The following is a 26,078-nucleotide window of genomic DNA, read 5'->3' as shown; positions in this document are numbered from 1 at the left end:
TGTTTTTAAGGGCGCCTGGTTGGTTCAGTCAGTTAAGCATCCAAATCTTGGTTTCGGCTCAAGTCATGATCCCATGCTTTGTGGGATGGAGCCCCATGTCAGCTCCCGGCTCAGTGGGGAGTTTGCGTGAAGATTCTCTCCCTCTGCCTCACCCCCTGCTCTCACGCACGTTGCTCTCTCTTTCTCTCTCTCAAATAAACTTTTTAAATTATATTTTTAATCTAACAAACCCTATTATACAAATTCTTTGTATCTCCATAGGTATGTGAATTTTCTACAAAAATTAAGAAATTCCATTCTGACTCCTTACTAGTTGTAATTATTATGATAATATACAATCTTGCCCTATGCCTCACACATATTCTGTACATTAAGATGAGAAAATGACATAACCTAAACCCTTTGTCTTCTCGTAGTGATAGGTTTACAGGAGCCACCTGAACTTTCTCATTTGTCCTACTATTTAGTAATTTAGGTGGGGTAACAGACGTCTTTGAGTAGATGAAGGTCAAGGATATTCAGGTTATGAGACCAACTTTTTTTTTATGTTTTGATGCTCATGACATAATGAATATGACTCAGACCCTACATATCCCATTTGGTCACTAGAAATGATTTATTCAATTGGCTAAACCGTATCTGTTGATACTCAATTTTTTTTTTTTAAAGATTTTATTTATCTTTTTGTCAGAGAGAGAGTGCACACAAGCAGGGGCAGCAGCAGGCAGAGGGAGAGGGAAAAGCAGGCTCCCTGCCGAGCAGGGAGCCCGATGTGGGGCTCGATCCCAGGACCCTGGGATCATGACCTGAGCCGAAGGCAGACGCTTAACGACTGAGCCACCCAGGTGTCCCGATACTCAATTTTGACTAAGAAATTATCCCGTATCACTGCTTAACATGATATAATTGTTTCATTGGTAGATAAGCATTTTTTTTTAACTTGGAAGTTTAAAATTAATTCCAGAAATACTTAAGAGAACCAAAGACATAGTGTTAATATTTATGTGTTAAGGAAGCATGATTAACTTCTGAGTATTTATAATGTTTAAGATATTTTAGTTTATTAGAGAACACGTAAAATTTGTGATTTAACTTAAAATGTGTAATTAAGCAATTGATTAAGGCCTGTGAATTTAAGTAGAAATTTAATTTACTTTATATAGTAATTACAGTAAGCATGTAAAGTATTAAAACATTTAAGAGAACTTGAGGTTCACAGTATTTCCAGGTCTAATTTATTAGAGCCATTAGAGGTATTTTAAGTATTCTGGAAAGTTTGTTTTAATCACACATTTGAAGTTTCTAAATAAGAAGTCACATATATTTAATTTATAAATTTAGTTTAAAATGTTTGAAGGAGGGGCACCTGGGTGGCTCAGTTGGTTAAGCGACTGCCTTCGGCTCAAGTCATGATCCTGGAGTCCCGGGATCGAGTCCCGCATCGGGTTCCCTGCTCGGCGGGGAGTCTGCTTCTCCCTCTGACCCTCCCCCCTCTCATGCTCTCTATCTCATTCTCTCTCAAATAAACAAATAAAATCTTAAAAAAAAAATGTTTGAAGGAGTTTAATTAACTTAGTTTATACATGGGTCTAAACATTAATCAAAGGCTTCATAAAAGTGATTGCTAAATTTGTTAGATTTACAAATACAAGATTATGAAAGAGCTAAGTTTTCAAATTTTTACAATAATTCAAATATATTTTTAACTAAACTCAACCTTTGAATAATCTTTCCTGTGCACAAAATCTGCCCTTGAAAATAATGACATTGACAAAGCAAAATAGGCATGTAAGAAGTAAAAAATTAACACTGACAAAGGTAGTGTGTAAGAAGATAAAGAAGCATTAAATTATTGCACTAGTAAAGAACTCCTACAACTACTGCCTACCACAAATGTCTTCAAATACTCTCAACTTCTGGCAAGTTTGATGGTATTCGTGCTGAGAAGCAGAACAGAGCAGTAGTCACAAAGTCAGGCCCTGGACTCAGATCTGTCTGGTTTGTACCCAAGCTACTCTGTGTACTAGCGGTGAAATTCTGGGTGAGTGCTAAACTTTCTAAGATTCACTTTCCTTATTTGAAAACTGAAAATATCAATAGTGCATAGTTATAAATTATTGAGAGAACTGAATGAGATAATGCTTACAAGTACTCAGCAGAGTACCTGGCATCAAAATAAAGGCTAAATAAATGTTAATTAGTACTAGGAGAAGGAAGAATCTTCTCCTATAGGAACTACTCCTCTCACTCTGGTTTTTAAACAGATGCCCTTAGAAATAATTCATGATAATTGCAAATTCAGTGAAATCCTTTCTAGAAAGTTATGTACCTGGTAGTGGATAGAGAGAGGAAAGAACAACTTTTATTTTTTCTGTTGAATAATATGCAATAATCACATAATAATACACAATAATCAAGAATTAAAAAGGATATTGTTTATCAACAATAAGCAACACTTGTCTTCTGATAAAAACTTACATATTCTTATAGCTTTATAAGTGCACTCAACAAGTTTATGACCTATTTAGTTTAGCCCCTGCCCAAGTGTACCATTATAAAATGAACTGAGAAAAGAATCATATCAGTACTAAAAATTGTACATTTTAAAATATTTAACGCTGTACTATTTGTAATTGTAGGAAAGAATGGGAACCAATTTACCTTTATAACAATAACTAATTTACTAAATAAATGATAATACCTCTATAAATGGGTATGCTATTCAGCTTTTAAGATTAATTATGGAAACGTATTTATGTTATCAGGGAAATGCATTTAGAATATACTGATGAATGAATTTTACAAGCAAGTTGCAAAGCAATATATATATATATATAATAGTTCATTTTTTGTTAAAAAAGGGAGAACTATCCCTGTTTTACCTATATATACTATAAATAGCTGTAAAATATATAAATACATAGAAACAATCAGTTCTATATGATTACATGCATTGTTGGCAAAGATTTTAATATCCATGTCTGAGGTTGTGAAAAAGGTTATTTTTATTTATATACATACTTGTATAGTATAATACATAACAATATAATACACATTATATTAATACATATACATATAATACATATATACATAATATCACACACATATATACATAATATCATATACATAACAATACATAACAATATAATACATATTATAAAATATATATATATTTCATATACATTATTTGCTAATAAAGGAATCACTACATTCAAACAGAAAAGTAATAGAACAGTTTCCACTGAAATGTTAAATGAGGAATCTTATTCTTGAGACTCTAAATAAATAAAAGTGCTAGCAAATACAGAGAGATATATTTTTAGCCTCTTTATCTATTGACTAAAAGGGGAACACTTTAGATTCTCTACAGAAATGATGCTGTGAAACATCCATGGCTATGTCATAAAAGACATTGTATCCTACACCTTGTTCTCTGTTGCATTACTTACCCATGGGAAAACCAATTGCCAGGTCATAAAGATACTCAAAAAAACCATAAGCAGAAGTCAACATGTAAAGAAATAGAGGCCTCCTTCCAACAGCCAGCAAGGAGTTGAGGTCTCCAGCTAATAGTCAGCTGCTTTGGAAACGGATCCTCCCACCCCAGTCAAGCCTCCAGATGACTGCAACCCCAAACAACACCTTGACTGCAGCTCATGAGAAACCCTAAGCCAACTAAGCTACTCCTAGATTCCTGACACTCAGAAACTATGAGATATATATTGTTATTTTAAGCCTCAATTAAATTAAAGTAAAGTAAAAATAAAAAATAAAAAATAAAATAAATAAAATAAAATTTGTGGACGGTCATACAAACATTATAGTTTGTAACTGAAAAAGAATGATTTCGATATATAGATTATACTGTTAACTGAAAAAGAATGATTTAGGTATAGGCATATACATATACAGGGTACAGAGCAAAGTACCAAATGACTCATACCAAACTAATATTGGTTACCTCAGTAATGTGTGAAAGAGAAGATTATAAGCTTTTTCTTAATATACATTAGTACTATTTGCATCATATGAAGATGATGTGTTACTTTTACAATTTTAAAAAATATAATAAACTAAAGAAAAGTGGGGGAAAATATCAGTAGCTGTATCTGGGTACTAGGATTTTGAATTTTTTTAAATTACTTTTTCTTTCTTTTTGTGTCTAACTTTTGCAATGACCATAAATAAATTAGATATATAAATTTTAAATGTTTTAAATAAATTTTAAAAATCAAAAGTCTGGGCGCCTGGGTGGCTCAGTTGGTTAAGCGACTGCCTTCGGCTCAGGTCATGATCCTGGAGTCCCTGGATCGAGTCCCGCATTGGGCTCCCTGCTCAGCAGGGAGTCTGCTTCTCCCTCTCCCACTCCCCATTTGTGTTCCCTCTCTCACTGTGTCTTTCTCTGTCAAATAAATAAATAAAATCTTTAAAAAAAATCAAAAGTCCACTATAAAAGAACTTTGAAATGTAAACAAGAAACTATTGCTCTCAGTGGAGCTTCACTTGCCAACCTCACTGTAAAGTTTGCTCACAGTTCCATTTAAAATGGGAAACTCATCACATGCTTTTCATCAGAAGAGTTCAGAGTATTTCTAGTCTATGAAATGATTAATATTTAAAGCATTTTTTATTTCTGAAGTAGGCCTGAAGGGGAAGACAGTCAAGTACTATCCCTGGGAAATGCAGTCACAGAAAAGTGAAAAGGATCACCTAGGGCTATCCAATAAACTGGGAATAGGGCACACCTCTCCATGTCTGTGCCATCAGTTGACATCTTATTCCTACCAACACAAATTGGTACAATTGAAAGAAATATGTATACACTTAAACATATCTGGGATAAGACAAACAAACACAAAACCTCACTGTTTGGTCACTTTACATCAGTAAATTTTTTGTAGTTTGGCAGACAACATGCACAAGGTCCAGCAGCCATCACTTCGACAACAGGCTGAAGAGCCAGAATTCTGCTTATTCCATGGCAAACTACAGCCTTTACCTAGCAAACCACATGACGGGACTTAGTTGTCTCATGTTTCTATTTTCTGTCTTGGCAAAATTAGATTTTTTTCCTAGTCAACTTAATGCACTGAACTTCAAAAATATAAGTATCTTGCATTTCTTTTTTTAAAAAATACTTTTAAAATATTTTATTTATTTGAGAGAGAGAGAAAGCACGCATAAGTGGGGAAAGGGGCAGAGGGAGAAGCAGACCCCCGCTGAGCAGGGAGCCCTACGTGGGGCTTGGTCCCAGAACCTTGGGACCATGACCCGAGCTGAAGGCAGACGCTTAACAACTGAGCCACCCAGGCGCCCCTATACTTGCATTTCTTACATGAAAAATTTGTTTTGAAGAAGGTGAGAGGACAGAATCATTAACCTTGATTATCTCTTCTGAGCCAAGATGTTTAATTCACAGCAGCAGCCACTAAAGTTAGGGGAAAGATATGAATAAGAAGGAAATGCATACATCCCAACCTCACTATAAAAATGTTCTTGAAATATCATGTCCCTAACACATAAATATACCTTTAATGAAATCTTGTAGTTTTTTTCCCTAAAGATAGAAAGAAATCTGCTTTATTTCCTTTTTAATGGGTTCATTGCTGAGGCTGATCCAAACTCATGTTCTTCTTAGGCTTCAATTGAAAAGCCTTTTTTGCTTTAGATGACAAATCACTTCCATATTTGTGATCTGTCTAATTCTCAGAAAAACATTTTAAAGTCGGTTATCAGCCCTCTTTAACAGAGGCAGCAGATGAAGTGCAAAGAAACGAGTGATTAATTCATAGGCATTCCATGCCATTGACAGGACTCAAAATTAGGTCCTCTCTGACTCTCTAAATGCTATATACTTTTTCTCCTCTGCATCTGCCTTCCATGCTATGGCCTCTGTTGCAGGCTTTGAAAGCTTCACAAGAATACCTCAGCCCTACTTTGCTTCTAAACACCACCCCCAAAGCCTAAAATGGGAAAGCCAACACATCAGAATTAGTAATTCTAATAAACATTGAGCTATAACACTGATTATTGGCAATCTGCCCACACCTTTGAAATGTGAGCAATTATTTAGTCTGCACCCATCACCTAAGAGAGGGGCTCATGGGAAACTAGTGACTCGTTCCATGACGAGTTTTGGCAAATAGAAAGGCCGAGGAAGCCTGCACATAATAATCAGGAGGTATTGACTTCTGCTGAGGTCAGGAACAAGATTTATTAACCTAAGAGATAAATATTGACTGAAAATTTGGACAGTTCCTCTTTTTCTTCCCAAAGACCTGGTAAATTACTCAGACTGCCATTCAGACACTAAAAACTTAGAGTTTTCCTCCAGTTTTATGTCCATCTTTAGTTATAGACCTCCTGGGGGAGGAAAATCTTTTACTATATTTTAGAGAGATATTTAAAATCCTGCTAATTATTGCTTCATATTTATCTATTCTAAGACTCACTGGCCAGAAGCCTTTTATTATACGGTAATAGGTTTTCACATCCTTAGGGCTTTTTTCCTATGGTCTTCAGTGTCTGGCTGTGAGTCCAAATTTCTATTCATCTCATATGATAGCTTCTATTCTTTCCCCCTCTAGTTTTCTCTCATTCCTAAGAAGTGGTTTGCCTCCTGTGGAAACCCCTCCTAGGCCTGCAAATTGTGCAAGTGATGCCTTGGGAAAGTTGTTCTGGAAGCCCCTTGTTGTGACATGCTTATCACTAAGTCAGAGCAAACTCTTTCCTCCTCAGATAAGTTATTCACAGATGCCTCAATCCAGAGGGCCTGGTTTGAACTGTTAAACATCCAGGTCTGTGTCCTTTTGCCCCATGGCTTGGAGTGGTTTGCATGTGTCTTCAGATGTTGGTCAGATTTATTCTCTTCTCACTTTTGAGAACACATAACAATCACCTCAGATAACCTCCTTTCCTTTTCAGATCCTTTTTCTCAATATTTCTTTTCTTTTCTTTTCTTGGAGATCTTCTCCTTTCAGTAAATTTGAGGTACATCCCCACATTATATTAAAAGCTTCACAATTATAAATCTGTGAGGCTTCAAAAATGTACTCTCCTCATTTAAATATACTCCTTCTTGATCAGAAAAATCAACATCTTCCACAGACTGTTCTTGCTAAGAATGAGTATGTTTAAAGCTCTTATCTCCTTGACTCCAATAAATTACTAAAAGTATTCATTCTACTTCGAAGTATCTTAGAAACATTTGTGGCATTAACGCAGTGTACTGCAGATCTTGAAGTTTTATTGCTTTTCAGTTCTTTTTATTATTATATATTTAAACTCCAATCCCCCTTCTTTTCTTGAGATGACTGTGTTTTACAAAGACCTGCATAGAAGTATGCCTATCTTCATATACATTTTCCTCCCCCATCTCATTCCTTCAGAGACTGTTATGGATTTATAGCTGCAGGTATTACTAACATATTTTCTAATTCTTTCTGAGAGTTTCTACCATGCTTGGACATGACGGGAGCCCACAAGGCCCTGAGTCCAGTGTGATGCCGAGGTAGGACGTGGGAAATCTTGAGCAAGACCCTCTTTCTAGTAGTAACACGTTTTCTCAGCAAGTAGCATTTGAGTAAGTGACAACTGTGCTGTATCCTAAAATAAGTTTTAAGTTGCACTGAGCTGAGGTTTATACAGCATTCCTTCTTGCTTCAATACTTTACATTGTGCTTGTGGCTACTAAGGTTGGAAAAACTGAGCTGAAGAAAGGGGTAACCTGGCCACCAGCTATAATGTACTTAATGTGCTCTCGCAAACTTGTGAATGGAGAATATCCCTAGACGCAAAAAGAGATGATTCTCAGGGCTAACTTCACATAAGAGTCCTTGCTTGCCTCAGGAAATAGTTGGGGATAATCAACAGCAAGAAAGCCCTTGAAATTCTCTAAGAGATCCAAACAGGCTGAAAATCAACCAGTAGCCACAAGGTGGCGTAATCACATCGATGTCGTTCTTACTGCTCTGATTTCCCCATAGAAACCTTTTAATGTCAACTATCTGAGGACAAAGGTATCATTTTTACATTTAAATAAAAACCACTTATCACTAAGATTTACAAAGCATTTCAGTGCATCCAGACAGCTATCTGTGTATACTGGATAGTGTATAAATAGGTAAGGGTGAGGCTGCTGAATAAAAAGAGAACCTGCGCTTTTCCCACATTTGATGACCATTTTCTTTCTGGATGTAGTTGATTTCTGATATAGCACCCCTTGAGAAATGTAATTTAAAGATTAAGAATAGAAAGACTTTAGAATATTTTAGAGCATATCAGAAAACTTTTGTAAAGTGCAATTTACCTTAGCTATAGGGTGAGCATGAACAAGGATGCAGATATTAGAGAAAATGTGTTAAGTGCCATCACAGCAGGAAAAAAGGGCAGCATCTGGATGCAGTCACGGCCATGTATCCTGCTGCTACTGCTCACTGGGGCATGGGTTCTGTTCTGACTGGTGTTTTCAAATCCTGGCACATTCACTTGTATTCTTGAGGATTTCATTAAACTCTCTGTGCAACAATTGCCTCATATTTGAAAATATTTGAAAACAGTACTCCAAACCACTGCTGTGGGGATGAAATGGATGAATTCATATAAACAGAGCTGCTGGTAGCCAGCAGCACATCGTGGAAATTAGATAAAGGTGCCCTTCAGGGTGAACACATTCCCTCTCTAGGGTGCACAGCACGGCAAAAAAGCTCCTGCTAGATTTCAGCCTACTCACCCCCTTACCTGGCCACTCTTGCTCGGGAAACACCTTGTACAACTGTCATGTCTAGGTTCTGCATGTAAAGCACTTAAAATGATGGTTGGCCCAAGTAACATAAACCCTCTAAAAATGTTAGCTGTTGGGGCACTTTGGTGGTTCAGTCAGTTAAGCATCTGACTTGGTTTCGACTCAGGTCATGATGTCGGGATCATGGGATTGAGCCCCGTGTCAGACTCTGTGCTCAACGCAGAGTCTGCTAGAGATTCTCTCCCTCTTCCCCTGGATCGTGCTTTTTCTCTAGTAAAACAATTTAAAAAAACTAAAACGTTTACTGTCATCATCATCATCATCATTATGATCTCCCCTACTGCCTTCTGTAGCCTTACTATGTCTAGTTTATTCTACAGATACGTCAGAAATATACCTAAAGGTGGGATAAGGCCTGAAGCAATATTTATTAACAACTTTATAAACTAACTTGTTTACCTGATGGTGAAAACTGTGATGGATCCACTTAATAGTGGGAGTGGTGTGGGAGAAAGACCATGAAAGAATAGAGAAGTCCCAAGGGGTAGGAGTTGGTTCCCCAATCACACCACAGTGCAGCTCTCCCTTCCAGCCCTAGTCCCCTGCCTAGCTTAATGCTCACTCCAGTGGGTATTGAGACCTGGTTACTCTTTTAAAATAGGCTTTTTGCTGTATTTAGTGCTTTTGGGAACACCAGACCTCTAGGACCCAGTACCACCACATGACTTCCTAGGTGATGACCATTCTACAGGGTTTGATGTGTCAGCTTGCCCAGATTAGTTTAGAATGACTACTACAGTAACTGGTGGGGGATTACATGGCATCCCTGACTGTCATTAGTGACTATGCAGAGGATACTGGGCAAGGAACCAGTTGGCAGAATCAAGCTCTGACAAGCCACAGGGGTTTCAAGGTGCCTTTTTATTAGAAGAGCATTGTTATTTGCTTTAACTGTGGCATTAGGAGCAGTGCCAATAATTTGCATTCAAGAGAGTGCATAATATAGGCGAGGTGCCTGACCAGGGATCTTTCAGTCTAAATAAAGCAAGATTAACATAGGGGAGGTGAAGAATGAGATAGTTTTGCTCTTACAGTTTGCATCTAGTTCAGAGCCTTGGCTCCCTTTCAGAAGAGGAATAAAGAGTATTCATGCCATGTCATAGGCCACTTGACATGAATGCTGTTTTACTGATTTATTCTCAGAATGCAGTTGGTGACAATATGTATATTTATATTGCAAAATGAGGATTTCTAAAATATTGGTAGAACCTTATATGGGGGAGGGGGCTAGCTTAGAATTTAATCACGAATAATATGTTTTAATGATATAGCAATTAAGTCAGTTACGTTGTTTTGGAAGTGCTAATTTTCTACTCATTCAAGGGAGAAGGGGGCTTTTGTTTTCTAAAACAAAAATTTTCAAACTGTCAGGTTTTATGCTACAGGCTGCAAGCCCTTTTTGACATTATCTTTTTGTGAGGCACTTCTGAAGTAAATGTGTTATTAGTACAAGAAAATTATGACTCTTGTAAACAAACAATAACTACTAGTTTTTGTTGTGTTTGTCAGACACATGGTTATGGAGTTGTGGCAGCACTAAGCCACTTGAAAAGTCATTGATCCAAAGCATAGTACTTTCTGGGCAGCTACTGTAAATTCTTCCATAACAGAGCCATATTGGGTAGTTTATGGCAAGCTCTGAAGCAGTCGCTGGTTACAACCTGGAAACATTCACAGGTCAAAAGGAGAAACATTATTATATAGGAGCCCCATCCACAGGGACAGCATGGGACCAATGTGAAGCTGTACTAGGGGATCTCCCAGAGAGGTGCTGGGGCCCCCACATCAGCCCAGGGAACTGCTGACATGGTACCTTAGTGACATGGTGTTCACTCTACATGGAACAGCAGCTTGGAAAGGTAATGAATGGGGTGGTAAAATTGGGGAGCCGAAGTGAAGTTTCAGGATCTCTACCCAAACTTCAGAATAGCAGATTTGAACATCTGTTTTACATATTGGACTTCTGAGCAAGTTGTTTTCTTTTGTTTTGTTTTTTTAAAGATTTTTATTTATTTATTTGACAGAGACCTAGAGAGCACAGATAGGCAGAGCGGCAGGCAGAGGGAGAGGGAGAAGCAGGCTCTCCGTGGACCAGGGAGCCCGACACGGGGCTCCATCCCAGGACCCTGGGATCATGACCTGAGCCGAAGGCAGACGCTTAACCGACTGAGCCACCCAGGTGCCCCTTCTTTTGTTTTTTAACTGATTTAATAGAAAGGGTTAGTGCTGGGAAAACAGAAAGGGAGCTGAAGGGAGAATGAAATTAAGTCAAAACAAGAGGCATAATTCACACTGAGTTCTTGGGGCATCATTACTGAGAAGTGGATGAGGGTGGGGTGTAGAAGCCAGATCAGAATGTCCTAACAGCTTTGCTGGGCCCAAGGATAGAATTAATTTGGATGATGAAGAGCAGGAATAGGAAAACAAACATAACAAAACAAAACAAAATCTCTCCTGAATGGAACTTTTAATCCTAGATATACCGAGCTAAGAATTTAGATTGTCTATTTCATCTATTTTTTTCTTAGCAGAAACATTTAATTTATTTCAGTTGACATGGCTCATTTTATGTGTTAACTTGGCTAGGCTATGATGTCCAGATGTTTGGTCAAATGCTAGTCTAGGTATTACTGTGAAGGTATTTTGTAGATAGGATTAACATTTGCAATCAGTTGACCTTAAGTAAAACAAAACAGCCCCCATAATGTAGATGGGTCTCATCCAATTAGCTGAAGGACCCATTACCAAAAAACCAGAAGTTTTCATAAGAAGAAATTCTGCCTCAGTAACAGAAATCCTGCCTCAGTTCCAGCCTACAAGCCTATCGTACAAATTTCAGAGTTGCCAGCCCCCATTGTAAATACATAGACACATACACACGTAAATAAACGTATCCTATTTGTTCTGTTTCTCTGGAGAACCCTAACACACCAGTTATCCCGTTGAGGTTCTGATCACACTCTAGACTTATACTAAGAGACCGGGCATGACTTCAGGGGTCACGCAGCCCAGATTCAAATCCCACCTCTGCCAATTACTAGCAAAGTTCTATGTAAGTTACTCATCTCTGAGCGCCTGGCTGGCTCAGTCAGTGGAGCATGCAACTCTTGTTCTTAGGGTTGTAAGTTCAAGCTCCATGTTGGATATAGAGATTACTTAAAAAATAAATAAATAAAATCTTTAAGTTACTCAATCTCTTTTATCCCCAACTATAAAATGTCAGTAATGTTCCTTATCTTCCTGGTATTGCTCTTAGTTATTAAATGGGAAAATATATATGAAAATAGACAAAACAAGATTGGGCATTTAGTAGGTGATCACAAATGGCAAAAATGTGGATTATCTATTTTATCTAAAATACTGAAAAAACATTCAGACTACTTTACCAGCTATTCAGGTCTATGAATACTAATCCTATCTTAGTCCCTATTTCTAAACATAGTCAATCAAAAATAGCCTTTAGTGTATATAAAAATGTCCTAATTTGGATTCCATAAAACAATAGTGCCATGAAATTATTGAAGAAAAAAGGGTCCCAGATTCAAATAAGAGTGACAGCCTGTATACTATAACACCCTTTGGGAGATATGCATTTTACATTAGTATATTAAAGATTGAGAAATTCTGCAGTCTCGTTTAACTTTGTATAATCTAATTACAGTAGTCATTAGGCCAGTTTACAAATATCCAAGTTTCCCTCTACTTCCCTAGGAGCATGGTAAGTTTTACTTCCACACTCTTTGAAATTAGATGTGGTCATATGATTTGCTTTGGACCCAAAAGTGTCAGTGGAATGACATGTAACACTTCTGGGTGGACCCATCAAAGCCACTTCCCTTTTTCCATGGACACTGCAGAAGCATGTGTTAGATGGAACTTCAATCAGTCTGTTGCTGAGTGACAACAATGAGCAGTGCACCCCTCTCTGCTGATCTGCTTTGGACATGGTACACATGACTGAGAAATCAATTTTTTGTTGCTCTAAGCCAAATTTTGAGGTTGTCTGTTGCTGCAGTGTAAGTTGGCTGATCTCATGTCAAACAGGATTTGGGGGGAAAAAGTTAGGTGTTGCTGTAAGAAAACCCTAAAATATATGGCATGTGTTAGTAGTTCGGTTGCAACTATTAAGAAAACTGTTAGCAGAATCTGAAAGAATAGCACAATGTTTTGCAACATCAAAATATATACGACCACGGAATCATTTGTCCTGGAATCTCTATTAGCCAACATACACTGGAAAATGCTAATCTAGAAGGGTTCAGGGCAATCCTTTCCTTTCTCTTTGAATGTGAATTATTGCTAAAATAACTAAATAACTAAATAAATTTGGAATGAAATATTATATGGATGGAAAATAATTATCCAATATTTTTTTCATAGGCTAATTTTCATGCCTCCTACTGCTTACTCAAACTGCAATGCTTTTCCTCCCTCATAGTTTCCTTCATCCCATCTTATTCTTCATAGTTTAGTTCAGATAGTACTTAATAAAACCTTACCAGATTCAACATTTTGATTAATTGCTCATTCCCATTCATTTTGGATTGTACCTCATTTCTAGCATTTACTATCCTCTTCCTAATAACATGGTTAGTTTGTATATGTATCTCATCCCCATCAGATTAGAATCTCCTCTAAACCTGGAGCCATAAGATATCTTAATATCTCTTACAGGACTTAGCACAGGATTTTACATTCATATTAAACTCAATGAATGTTCGCTGAATGGAATTATGCTAAGAGCTAAGTCACAATACAATTATCAATAATAACAGTAACAACAACAATAACTAAACTTTTTTAGCACTTACAACAGAAACTATAATAACACATTTATAGAATTATTTTATTTTTCATATTATGCTTATGTGGTGTATTGTTATCTCCATTTTATAGGCAAGAAAATTGAGGCTGAGAGAGGTTAAACAAACTGACCAAGTTCATACAGCTGATAAGCAACTGCCAATTTGGCAAATGTAGATCTAGATATTGGCCTCAGATGCAGAAAGATATTTATAATTATACCTGCTATATCGGCATGAGCTTGTATTTCTTTTTTCTAATTTAGGATAGTCAACCCTATAATTAGCTAGATTTAGCGTGGAACAACACAAAAATAAGATTTGGGCTGCAGAAAAAGAAAGGAATAAAGACAGAAATTACAAAAGACAAAGGGGACATACCCTGTAAAAACAGGCTACAAAAGCAAATTCAAAACTACAAAGTATTGCCAACATGGACAGAGAAATTTCAATTTGTAAAAATTAAAAAAAAAAAAAAAAACAATAAACCACAAGCCATACATATTAGAGCATTGATTCTCCCTCAGTGTCCAGGGCTTTGAGGGTGAGAAGATGTGAGAGAAGGGCATAGGCTTGAGAATGAATACAGAAGGGAATTCTAGAGGGTGAAAAGATAAGCCTGGGTATGCCTTATCCAAAGAGGTTCACAAATCCCATTTTATACATAAAACGGAGTCCCAAGGATGTAAACCAATTTGTCACTTGTTATACAGATAAATACACTGAAATTAAAACACAAGCCTTCAGAACCCTAAAGCTGTCTTCTTTGGTTCTGCTTTTCTCCATATTACTCAGCTTTCCCTGCCACAGTCAGGAAATGGCTAAGATGACAGCCGGGAAAGATAGGGTAGTAGATATCTACCAAGTTGTCTCACTTGAACCTTCATGTCTTCAAAATTAGCTCAAAGGATTCTCACATTTGCAGTTTGGTCCTGGTAACCATTCTGCCCCAGGTGACCCTCTCCTCTGGCCAAGGTTCCTGGGCTAGAAATGGGTTACTGGACACAGGTGGGACAAACAATGATCTTCCTATATTATTCTTTGACCCTGCTTGATTTTTTCAGATATGAATCAGCCCCTTAACCAAACTGAGTAAGAAAAAGAAAGTCAGGCAAACTGGCTGTCCTTTACTATGTAACTGGAAACTGTCAGCTCTACATGTTCTGCAATGAGCACCAATTATTCAGTCAAAGCCTATCTGGAGAGAGAAAACACATACTAGGAGGAGCAGATTCAGTATACTTGGCAGGCCCAGCTGTGCCCCTACCTTGGACTCCATAAGACATCCTACGATAATTATGAATTCCCCCATTCTGCTTAAGCCAACCTGGTGGATTTCAGTCACTTGCAATAAAAATAATTTGACTTAAGATCTCAGGTGGATCTTGGTGGTGATCTGAAGATGCAATGTTAAGAAAATTGGCTGAAAACCAGAAGGGTTTAGAGAAATAGGACAAATGGTGAGATACTGAAAAAGTAACATTGCTTAGGAAGCTATGGTCCAAACACGCAATAAGTGTCCTTTCATACTGCACCTGACATGGCAACAGATTTCCTGAGCAGGTAGAGTTGTTAGAAAATGTGGTTCTGAACTGATCAATAGCAGATTGTCATGTGTTCACAGGGGTCTCCCTTGGGTTGAGGAGGAGCTGGAATGGGTAAGATGTTTACTGTGACGGTCAATGACAGCATAAATGGTAAAGGGCAGCAGAATATGCCAGCCCAAAAATATTCAACTTTGGCATAAAAATTATTATGACCTGAAGGTAACTGAAAAAAAGTACATATAAGCAAAGCCCTCTGTCCTCCCCCTAATTGCCCCTATAAGCAGCACATAAATTTGTAAAGATTTCCCGCACTCTCCTACCAGGAAGGATAAAAGTTAATCACCAGAGACAACTCTAGATTCTTATCCACCCAGAGATAGCACCAAAGAAATCTATATACCGAAATTTACTAACTAGCCCTTATCTTAGTTAAGGGCTAGCCCTTATTAGTTACAGTTATAAGTTAACTAGCCCTTATTAGTTCCCCCATATCTGTCTGCCTTCCCATAATTTACCATCCTAGAAATTCAAAGTCCTTTTCCATTGTGCTTTGTCATTTGTCTAAAAATGTATTGTTCTTTTGTTAAGATACTATATAAGCCCAAGTTCTAACCACCTCTTTGAGTTACTCATTACTCATTGCTATTGTCATTCCACGTTTATGAGCAATGCGTATGTTAATAAACTTTTGTTTGTTTTTCTCTTGTCAATCTTTTGTCAGTCTAATTTATAGCACTCCAAGCAGAGAATCTAAAATGGGTAGAGGAAAGGATTCTTTCCCTTTTCCTACAGTTTAGACAGAATTTGAACTATGGTTGAGAAAGTTATTCCATTAAGTGGAATGGAGATGAGGTGAGGCAATAAATAAAAAGATCACAGATTTAACTATGCAAGTGGAAAGAGATGGTAACTCCTTACGCAGTTTGTTACTATAAATAGTTCAGGGCTAACAGTATGGATGGATAATGGCAGGTTGGCAGCTGTCCATCATTGTGTCGTGCAGTTCACACTTTTGAAATGATATATCATAATGGTTAAGAGCATGGAGACCAGAGTCCCACTGCCTAGATTCAAATCCCAGGTGTGCTACTTTTAGCTTTGGAATCACTGGCTAGTTATTATACCACTCAGCATCTCAGTTCCTCATTTACAAAATGAGTGTATAACTTAGTCATGGCTATGTAATATAACAAACTCACAGGCCTAAGACAAATAGCATTCATTTTTGCCCACAGTTATATGGTTCAGTTGGATTTTTTTATGGTCTCAAACTCAGTGCTTCTTCTGTTCTCAGCTGGACTATTTATGAATCTGACTCCAGTGTCCATGTTCTTAAACCATGTGCTATGTGGCTTCACAACCATAAACCATATAATCTGCTGATCTTGGCTTGGTTCTCTCACATATTTTAGATGAAAGTTAATCTAGGATGGCACTGGCTGGCACAAATCTCCTGTTTGTAGTTTCTCACCCTTAAGTGGGCTAGCTCAGGTTTGTGCACATTATGCTGGCAGGGTTCTGAGAGAGAAAGCAGAAATGTGCAAGGTCACTGAGTCCTGCACTCAGAAATGCCATAACATCACTCCCAATGCATTCTACTGACCAAAGCAAATCACAAGATCAACACAAATTCAGAGGGTAAAAATATAGACTTTACCACTTGACAGAAGAATCTGTAATGCCATATTATAAGGGGTGTTTACAAAGAAGGATTCTTTAAGTGAGAGGGTATTTTGCACTCAGTCTAACACAATGGGGATAACAGTAATTACTAGACAGTGTTACTGTAAGGATTAAATGAGTTTAGCACAGTACTTGGCCAATGATCAGTGATACATAAATGTTAACTTTTATTATTATCTTAATACCTGAAAGAAACCAGGCAGAACAACACATATGCCACCTTCTTAGCATGGGACAACAATGCTATGATCATGGGGGTTTTTTAATCAGATTTTTAAATTCAAGTCAAAGTACGTACCCATTATTGAACAGAGTAATTTTCTACCAGTGTTTAAAAGTGTAGGAGGCAAGAGGTCTAATCTCCATGTCCATTTTTGCATTGCTTTACTGTGACTTTGGGCAGGATACCACAAATGCCCAGGCTTCCATGCCTTTCAATGGTAAAGTGAGGTTTGGACTGGATAATCTTAAGTATCTCTGTTAACTGTTGATGAATTCTTCTAAGGATATTCTCCCCAATTTTATTCCAACAACTAACAGGAAAGGATGAGTCTTCCTATTGCATCAATGGCTTTTAACAAGAGAGAATGCCAGAGGGAAATGGGCTGCTGAGAGTAACCAAGAGCTCAAAGTGAATTGTCAAAAACAAATTGACCTAAAACAATTTTCTCAAATTGTTGGAAAGGATAAATTGGTCAAAAAGTATTATCTGATATGGATTTTTCATCTTAGTAATTTTGATGCACTTGAAGAAGCTTGTGAGTTTTCATGAGTCATTAAGCTTTTTTGTCATTTTTTTCAGAATTTTTAGGGGGAACAAAAGTTCCTTTTCTTCCTCATTCTTAATTCACATACAGTCAATTATGTCTGTTCTGCTCATTTATCTGAAACATAATTGTTCAAAAATCAATGTTTCCAACTACAAGTTAACATTATTTTTTAACTTTTTGAACCTTGGTATAATTTTTACAACTTTATCCATATTTTTGATTAAAAATCTTATTTTTTTCTACATAATTTTGCTTTTTAAAATGTTTAGGTTCATTTTTTCAGCCAGTGATGTTAACTTCATTTATTTAACCTTATTTTGTATTCCATTTTGGTTGCACATCTTATGTATTTTAGCAAATTTTACAGAAAAGTATTTTTACTACTCAATGTTGCTGTCAGAATTGAAGCTATAATGAAATATATGCACAGTCTCAATGTGGCTTCTCAGACAGCTTTAAGGTTAGGTTTAAATTTATCAACCTAACAATGTATAAGATGATATATGAATAAAACTCTTGATAGCAGTTGACTCTGAGCCACTGATATCTCCACTAGAGAAAGGGGAGAAGAGAAATACATGCTAGCTTCTCTAACCCAGTTAATCCTTACATTATTCTGATAGCAGAAAGACTTTAAGATTGAAATAAAAAACTCAGAGTGTTCTAGGTGAATACAGTGAATACAAACTTCAGTGACATCCAATAACTTTATTTTCTACAACCAACCTTCACTATACTATATCATGTTTTTAATTCTGCAAATTCCCTGGAGTGTATGATAAAAGAACAAATGACTAATTAAAGCAGATTTTAGACTGGCTTGTTTGGGGCAATTTGGCACAAAATCATTAAAGGTTTGCTAAGAAAAGCAAACATGATTGGATGAAAATGCATCATGAATTAAAAATAAAAGTTTAAAGACTGGAGAAAAATACCCAAAATTCTGAAAAATGTTTTATTACATTAAAATTCTAAACACCTTCTCCAATGTTTCAACATTCATAATACATAAATAACCAATTACAAAAAGAGTCATATTTAATGATTTTTACCAGTTTAGTTTTAGGCAAATTGTTTTCACCAAGATGGCTGATAACAAATAGAAGTAGTGATCAAAGTCAAGACCCTTCAAATGTGGCTAGGGCTAGTTCATGGTGCTGCTTCCAACAAGGAACAATTTGGTCTGAATTTGTTGACATAGTTTATCTCTAAGTCCTCAACTTTCTGCCCTCTTGTTCATAGAGTTTTCAGTTCTGACTTCCCCACATGTGTCTGATCTTGGGATTCTGGTCCCTGGCCTATTTCTTAATTTACATATAGTTAGAACTAGTTTGTGTTCTCAGCTCTCTGCTTTTATCCTTAGTTTTTTTATTGACTTGTTTTCTTTTTGGGAGAATTAAAATGGGCCAAGATGCTCACCAAGATTTCTCCTCTGGGTTATTTCTAGTCATCACCCTGTCTATGAGGTTACTGTCTCAGGGGTTCCCTCAATTCCCTTTGGCTCCTATAATCAAACCTGGGCCACAGCACACTGGTCTCCAAGATCTGTCTGCCAGCTTCCAGTGGGCCTGACATTCTTACCTCTCCCTCCAGAGACACAAGGGTAAGCCAACCTGCAGCCATGTTTGTATTAGATGAACCACCCCTCTTGATCATACCTTATTGGACCAGAAGTGAGCACTTAAAAAAAAAAACTGTGTCAGGTTTCTAGAATTTGTAAGATTATTATAGTGTTTTTAGGTGATTAAAATATATAAAGTCAGATGCTGAGGATGGGGGAACATTTCGCATTATGTCAACAAGCAAATCAGAGAAAACAGGGTTTTTTGGGGTTTTTTTTTTAAACCTCAGGAAGATATTTCATTCTTTATTAAGCAATATGCCTTCACCAAAAATCAATGTTGGACAATTTAACATTTATTGTTACCCACCAGAGGCTGGCTCTCATTCAGTTTTAGGCAGTATGTGTCCACTATTTAGCATCGTTTTCCTGCTTAGTAAATCCATGTGCACTATTACCAGACAAATTAAATTACCTATGATCATTTACTTTTTAAGAATTGTGGTAAAACACACATAATATAAAATTTTTCATCTTAACCATTTTTAAGTGTACACTTCAGTAGTGTTAAGTACCTTCACATTGTTGTATGACCAACCTTCAGAATTTTTCGTGTTGCAAAACTAAAAGTCTATATCCATTAAATAACAATTCCCCATTTTCCTCCTCCTCCCAGCCCTGGCAAAATCATTTTACTTTTTGTCCTTATGAATTTGACTACTCCCTGTACCTCATATAAGTGAAATCATAAAGCATTTCTCTCTTGTGACGGACTTATTTCACTCAGCATGATGTTCTCAAAGTTCATCCTTGTTGTATTATATGTCTGAATTTCCTTCCTTTTAAGGCTGAATAATATACCACTGTATATTTTATGTACCACATTTCCTTCATTCTCTCACCGTTGATGGACACTTGATTTGTTTCTCTACCTTTTTTCTATTGTAAATATGCTGCTATGAACATGGTATACAAATAGAAACCCAGCTTTAAGATGGAGAGAAGAAGTTAAAAAAAACAGAGAAAATGAGAGACAATACACAGAGGTTTCTCATACCTTTCTTATTCCTGGCTCTCATTATCTATTGAGATCCACCTGGATTTCTGTTCTTGGGTTATGAGTCACCACTACCCTTTTACAATAAATTCTCCTTTTTCACTTAAGATTGCTCAGGCTACTTTCTGTTATTTACAATCAAAGAGTCTTGACAAATATATGGGTAGGAGAATTAAGTAAAGACAAGTTCAAGTCATAACATATATTCCTTCTATTCTTTAAATAAGAAATATGAGAAAATTTCAGTATTGACAAAGGTATTAAAAACTCTAAATATCAGTGTAAGTCAAAACACCAGTGAACTTCCAGACCTTTAGTAAACAAGTGAAAAATGAAGGAAAAGTTTCTAGATGAAACCTAAAAAGGAAGGTCAATGAAATTTGAGATTTTATTATTAGTTTTTGTTGTGTTTTCGCTTAAATTTTTCACTGTTTGTCTGCAAAGCCAGAACAATCCAACAGGGATGGAATTCTCTGTGAATAGTTTGTCCTTCCTGAACTTCACAAATAAATGAACCATCAGGAGAAAAACAGATGATGCTATCACTTTTACAAGTTTGAAACAGTCCTCCCAAATAGTCATTGTATGCCTCAATTTTTGTTAATCCCTTAACTTCATCAATTTTGTAATTACTGCTATAAAAGTTAAGGTAAGACATACTACTAGTGTTCATGGTGTCCAAACAGAAGAGCTGCTCTCATCCCACACCTCCTAGAAACAGCTGAAACAAAAACAAACAAATCCCAACACAGACTCTCACTCTTGTCTTGTGGTTTTTATAACTGCATTAGCTTGGAAATTTCATGGAGTCTGAAAAATGCTGAGTGGTCTCTTCCCAAAAATGGCAATAAATTTTCCTCTTCAAGAGAAAACTAATTTCTGTATGTATTTGGCACAGTCTTCTATCCATTTTCTCCAAAGTAATTTCAGTATTCAGACCTTGACTCCCCACCCCCACAAAATTCTTGGTGTTCCTGCCTCTTGCTTTACCATCACTCCTCTAATTTTCTCAGATGACCAGCTTCTTTTTCTCATCATACTTTGGCCTTGCATTTTCTTTAGGTTTTTTTTTTTTTCATTTTTTTCCACACTGTCTCTATAGCTTCCTTTTAAAGACTTGATTTCTAAGAGACAGTGCTAAAGAAAGTATATATAACAAAGAGAGGGAAAGAGACATATTTTTTAGAATTTCTAAGTGCTCATGCTGGTATGCTCTTTCTATGCTGAGATGCAGCAACCTAAATTTATGGCATGTTTAGAGTTTTGTATTGAGGAAGTATAAAGACCTTTGAAAACCATCCCAAAAGTCTCCTGAAGAAATCCATACATGCTGAATAGTTGAGCTGCCAGACATCTAGGAGAACTGGAATCTTGCAAATTTTCTTCAAGTTGGAACCCTTGTCTGACTACATTTCTTGTATTAAATCAGTGTTAGAAAATGCAACACAGAATTGAATAATTTCACTTAAATGACTTTTCCCTAAAACAACCACTGAAGAATCACTAAAGTTAAATCTACTTTTGGCCTCATAGCGATTACTTTAATTCAACAATAAAATGTCCTGGTTAGTTATATTTTCATATATATTCATGCTCTCTGAAGGCCAGGAGAAAAAAAATAGTCTTGTGTAGATTTAAAACACAGCTGCCTAAACAAAAGCAAAAATAAACAAGTGGGGCTACATCAAACTAAACTTCAGCAAAGGAAACAATCAATAAGATGAAAAGGCAACCTATGGAATGGGAGATATTTCCAAACTACCTATCAAATAAGCTGTTAACATCCGAAATATATAAGGAACTTATAACCCAAGAGCACAAAAACAAACATCCTTATGAGCAAAGGACCTAAATAGACATTTTTTCCATAGAAGACATATAAATGGGCAACAAGTACATGAAAAGATGCTCAACATCACTATCATCAGGGAAATGCAAATCAAAACCACAATGAGATACCATCTCATACCTATTAGGATAGCTATTATCAAAAAGACAAGAGATAAATACTGGTGAAGATATGGAGAAAAGGGAACCCTTGTGCACTGCTGGTGGAATTTAAACTGATGTAGCCAGTATGGAAAATAGTATGGAGGTTCCACAAGAAATTAAAAAATAAAACTGCCATATGATCCAGCAATCCCACTTCCGACAGACACCCATAGGAAACAAAACCATTATCTTAGAGAAATGAGATATCTGTACTCCCATGTTAATTCATTATTCATAATAGCCAAAATATGGAAACAACCTAAGTGTCCATGGGTAAAGTGGATAAAGAAAATATGGTATATATAGATATAGATATATGGATACAATGAGATACTGTCCTAAAAAGAAGAAAATCCTGTCATTTGCCACAACATGGATGAACCTGGAGGGCATTATGCTAAATGAAATAAGCCAGACAAATAAACGTTGCATGATTTCACTTTTATATGTAGAATCAAAAATAACTTAAACTCACAGAAACAGACAGTAGAGAAGTGATTGCCACAGTATGGGGAGTTGGGGAAATAGGAAGAGGTTGGTAAAAGGGTATAAACTTTCAGTTATAAAATAACTATATAGTCTTAGGATCTAATGTATAACATGACAACTAGTTGATAACACTGTATTGTATAATTGAATTTGCTCAGAGACTGTAACTTAAAGTTCTCACCAAAAAAGGGGGCAGGGGAGGGAGTAAAGATATGAAGAGATGAGTATGTTAATTAGCCTGAGGGCGGGAGAAATCCTTTAACAAAGTATATGTAGAGCAAATCATCACATTGCACACCTTAAATATGTTATAATTTTATTTGTCAATTATTGCTCAATAAATATGAAAAAACTGCTGCCTAAATCATACAAAAATTACTTTGATTTTATTTGTAATCATATTTACAATATGATTTTACATATTGATAATATGCAATAATAATAACAATACATAGCAATTGATAGCATAATAATGTAGTAATACATAATAATAGTAATACATAGCAATTGATAGCATATTGTCTAGGCAATAGTTCCCATTTTAGTATGAACATGTAAAATCAAATGCTGAATTTCAGGCATCACAGCCTCTCTCAAAGCTAAAATGCATAGTAAATATATGAAATTTGTTATTTAATCAAATTTTTATCAATACTTATTATGGGCATTATAGGGAAGAGATCCATACAAGACATGGGCAACTTCCCCCAAGGGACTCATTAGCCTAGTCAGAGAGACAATGTACATACACGTAAAGATCATTTAAAATACAATGTATAAACTGATAAATGTAAAAATTTCAAAAGAAAATTATGAACAAAATTCTTAGAGAGATCCAGACAAAGGAAATATTCATTGACATGGATGGCATGGAAGGTTCCACACAAGGTCGAGGCTAAGCTTACTTTGGAAGTGTTTGTAGGGATCAGAGAAGTAAAAACTTAGAGCATTGCATTATAGGTACATAGCTACAGGATGCATAATATGAGTGATGACAAAAACAAAATCATTCCCAACGGAAAGAAAGAAACCTATCTGACTTCGATAAAGAAGAAAAAACCTTTTCAACAAGTGAACTGGTTACAGAGGTATAAGTGTTCTAACTTGATTCTGTTTTATTCAAAGAATGAAACAAGTATCTAACTAAAGCAATCTTAATGACTTCCAACAAATATTCTAGTTACTTCTATGTTCACAGACAGTTTCTAAGCCAAGAGATCATTTAATGGGAAAGGCACTTAAAAAATCAAAATAAAGCAAATTTCTCTGTAGTATATCTGTGGATATTTTCTTCAAGATAATGTACATATATTTCCTTGAAAAAAAAAAACACATACAGAAACACACACATGCATATATGCCAAAGTTAAATACAAATAAAGATCATATTGTTCATATCTTATTTGCTTCTTTATAAGCAAAAGACTGAAATCTGTGAATAGAATTTTAGAGTTTAAAAATCAAGAAGCAAAATTTAATCAGTAAGAAAGTTGAAAAATATTTCTTGTGCATCTTCATTAATTATTAGGTATGAGACTGCCCTTAAAGAGCATAAAGAATACTATTACCTGGGCCTGATGTACTTTATTCTCATAGAGGTCTTCTCAGATTGGATTATGTGCACACCTCAGGGTATGTGGTTGTGTGCTGGATGCACAATGCCATGAGATAAATGCAGTGCATCTTCCTAGAGTAACAATTTTATCTGATGATTTAGAGGTAGGGTGGGCCAAGTAATTTAATAGTAAATAACTGAAAACATAGTTTTTACATTAAAGCACATGCAGAAAAAATATAGTGGAGAATGCAAAATGCTCCTGAAACTTCATGAAAAAAATATGAGGCATCAAATAAATTTCCTCCATGTTTGGTTGCATAAACTATTTTCCCAAAGGGCAGGAGGAGCAAAGAAGCTACTTAGTGGGGTTTAGGGCACGTTTATTCTCTTTAGAAGTACTTTGGGAGAAATTTTTACAGTATCATTGCTCTAATAGATTCCTTATTTCCCCATACATATGTATCCTACTTTTTACTTAATATTATTGGAAGAGTAGAAAGATGATAGGCAAGTAAATTTGCTTTCCAGATTTTAAGGACAAGTATAGTAGCCCATTCTACTTTTAGCAAGGTCCTTTAGTTCTTTTTACATGGCCTCTGAAGTGGGAGGCTGGTGACAATAACTCCAACCCTATCTCCATCCTGTTTAGATGGTCCTAGGTCCCAAACACTGTTCCCTAGGGCTGTGGGCAATGCCAGACAATCAGTTCAGTCTGCACCATTAACCTACAGGGATTAGTAGCTCTCTGTGCAATTGAATGTTCCCAGATTAGTCCCTGTGGTGAGCCACCTGCCAGGACTCAGCACATCACAGGCAAGCTAAGAAGCTGGTAAAAGATTTAAAGCTCAAACTTGAGCTGAGCAATCAGGATATTTTTCTCCCACAATTTACAGCCACTGTGGCATGACCTAATTTTTCATTTTCAGTTTGGCTTTTTTCTTTAAATTTTGTAGCCTGATTTACCTGGTAGAATTTGTTAAAGGAAATTAATGGAAGTAATTTCCCCATCAGAAAATTGGAAAACATACTGCAATCTAACATATCCTTTAACCTTCATTAAGTTCCCATTGTGAACACTTGATATGGATTAAAGTAAGAGTTCTTGGCCTCATGCAAGTTAAGGGCTAGCCTTCCTTTTGTGAGAAGAGACACTCAACCAATAACAGAAAATCATGTAGGGAGCTCCAAGTCTGCAGAGTATATCCAAAGGGTACAAATCATAAAACTCAGGCTTGACTTGCCACTGCTGATACATTGATATAAAGTGGTATAAGGTTATCAATTTGCATGCTTAAAAAAGGATAACTGTTTTGCTATCAAATGAAATAGAATAGGGAACAGATGTACTCTACTCCTGCCTGAAATAATGAAAATAAAACAGACAAAATATATAATAAAGCAGTTTTCATGATATTAGGCAATGAATGCAGGAAATTTTGAGAGATGTAAAACAAGCAAGGAGTACACTGTGATTTCCCCAGCTTACCTCCTGAAGTGTCCTGAGAACACAGTTCACAAAGAGGACTCTCAAGTAAAGCCTACAATTTCTCTGAGTAGAGTAGACAGAGCTGGAAATGTGGGGAGAACAAAGTAGCTAGTTTTGCCAGACAGAATCCTGGAGAAGAGACAGCTTACACAGAGAGAAAATCCCAGAGACTTAGAGCATCCTCCTCAGCTACTGATCAGTGCTACTGATGTGTGGAGAAACTCCCCAAGACTGGATAGAATCATCTCAGAAGAATAGAGGAAACTATGCTCAGTGAATAGGAACAGTGCCTCTTTCATCAGCTAGGTCAGAAAACTTAACAATTCATGG

The sequence above is a fragment of the Mirounga angustirostris genome, unplaced genomic scaffold (assembly GCF_029215605.1).
Source record: "Mirounga angustirostris isolate CCGP_5_RB_7025 unplaced genomic scaffold, mMirAng1.0.hap1 SCAF_4, whole genome shotgun sequence".
NCBI classification, from domain to species: Eukaryota; Metazoa; Chordata; class Mammalia; order Carnivora; family Phocidae; genus Mirounga; species Mirounga angustirostris.
This window is presented reverse-complemented; position numbering follows the sequence as displayed.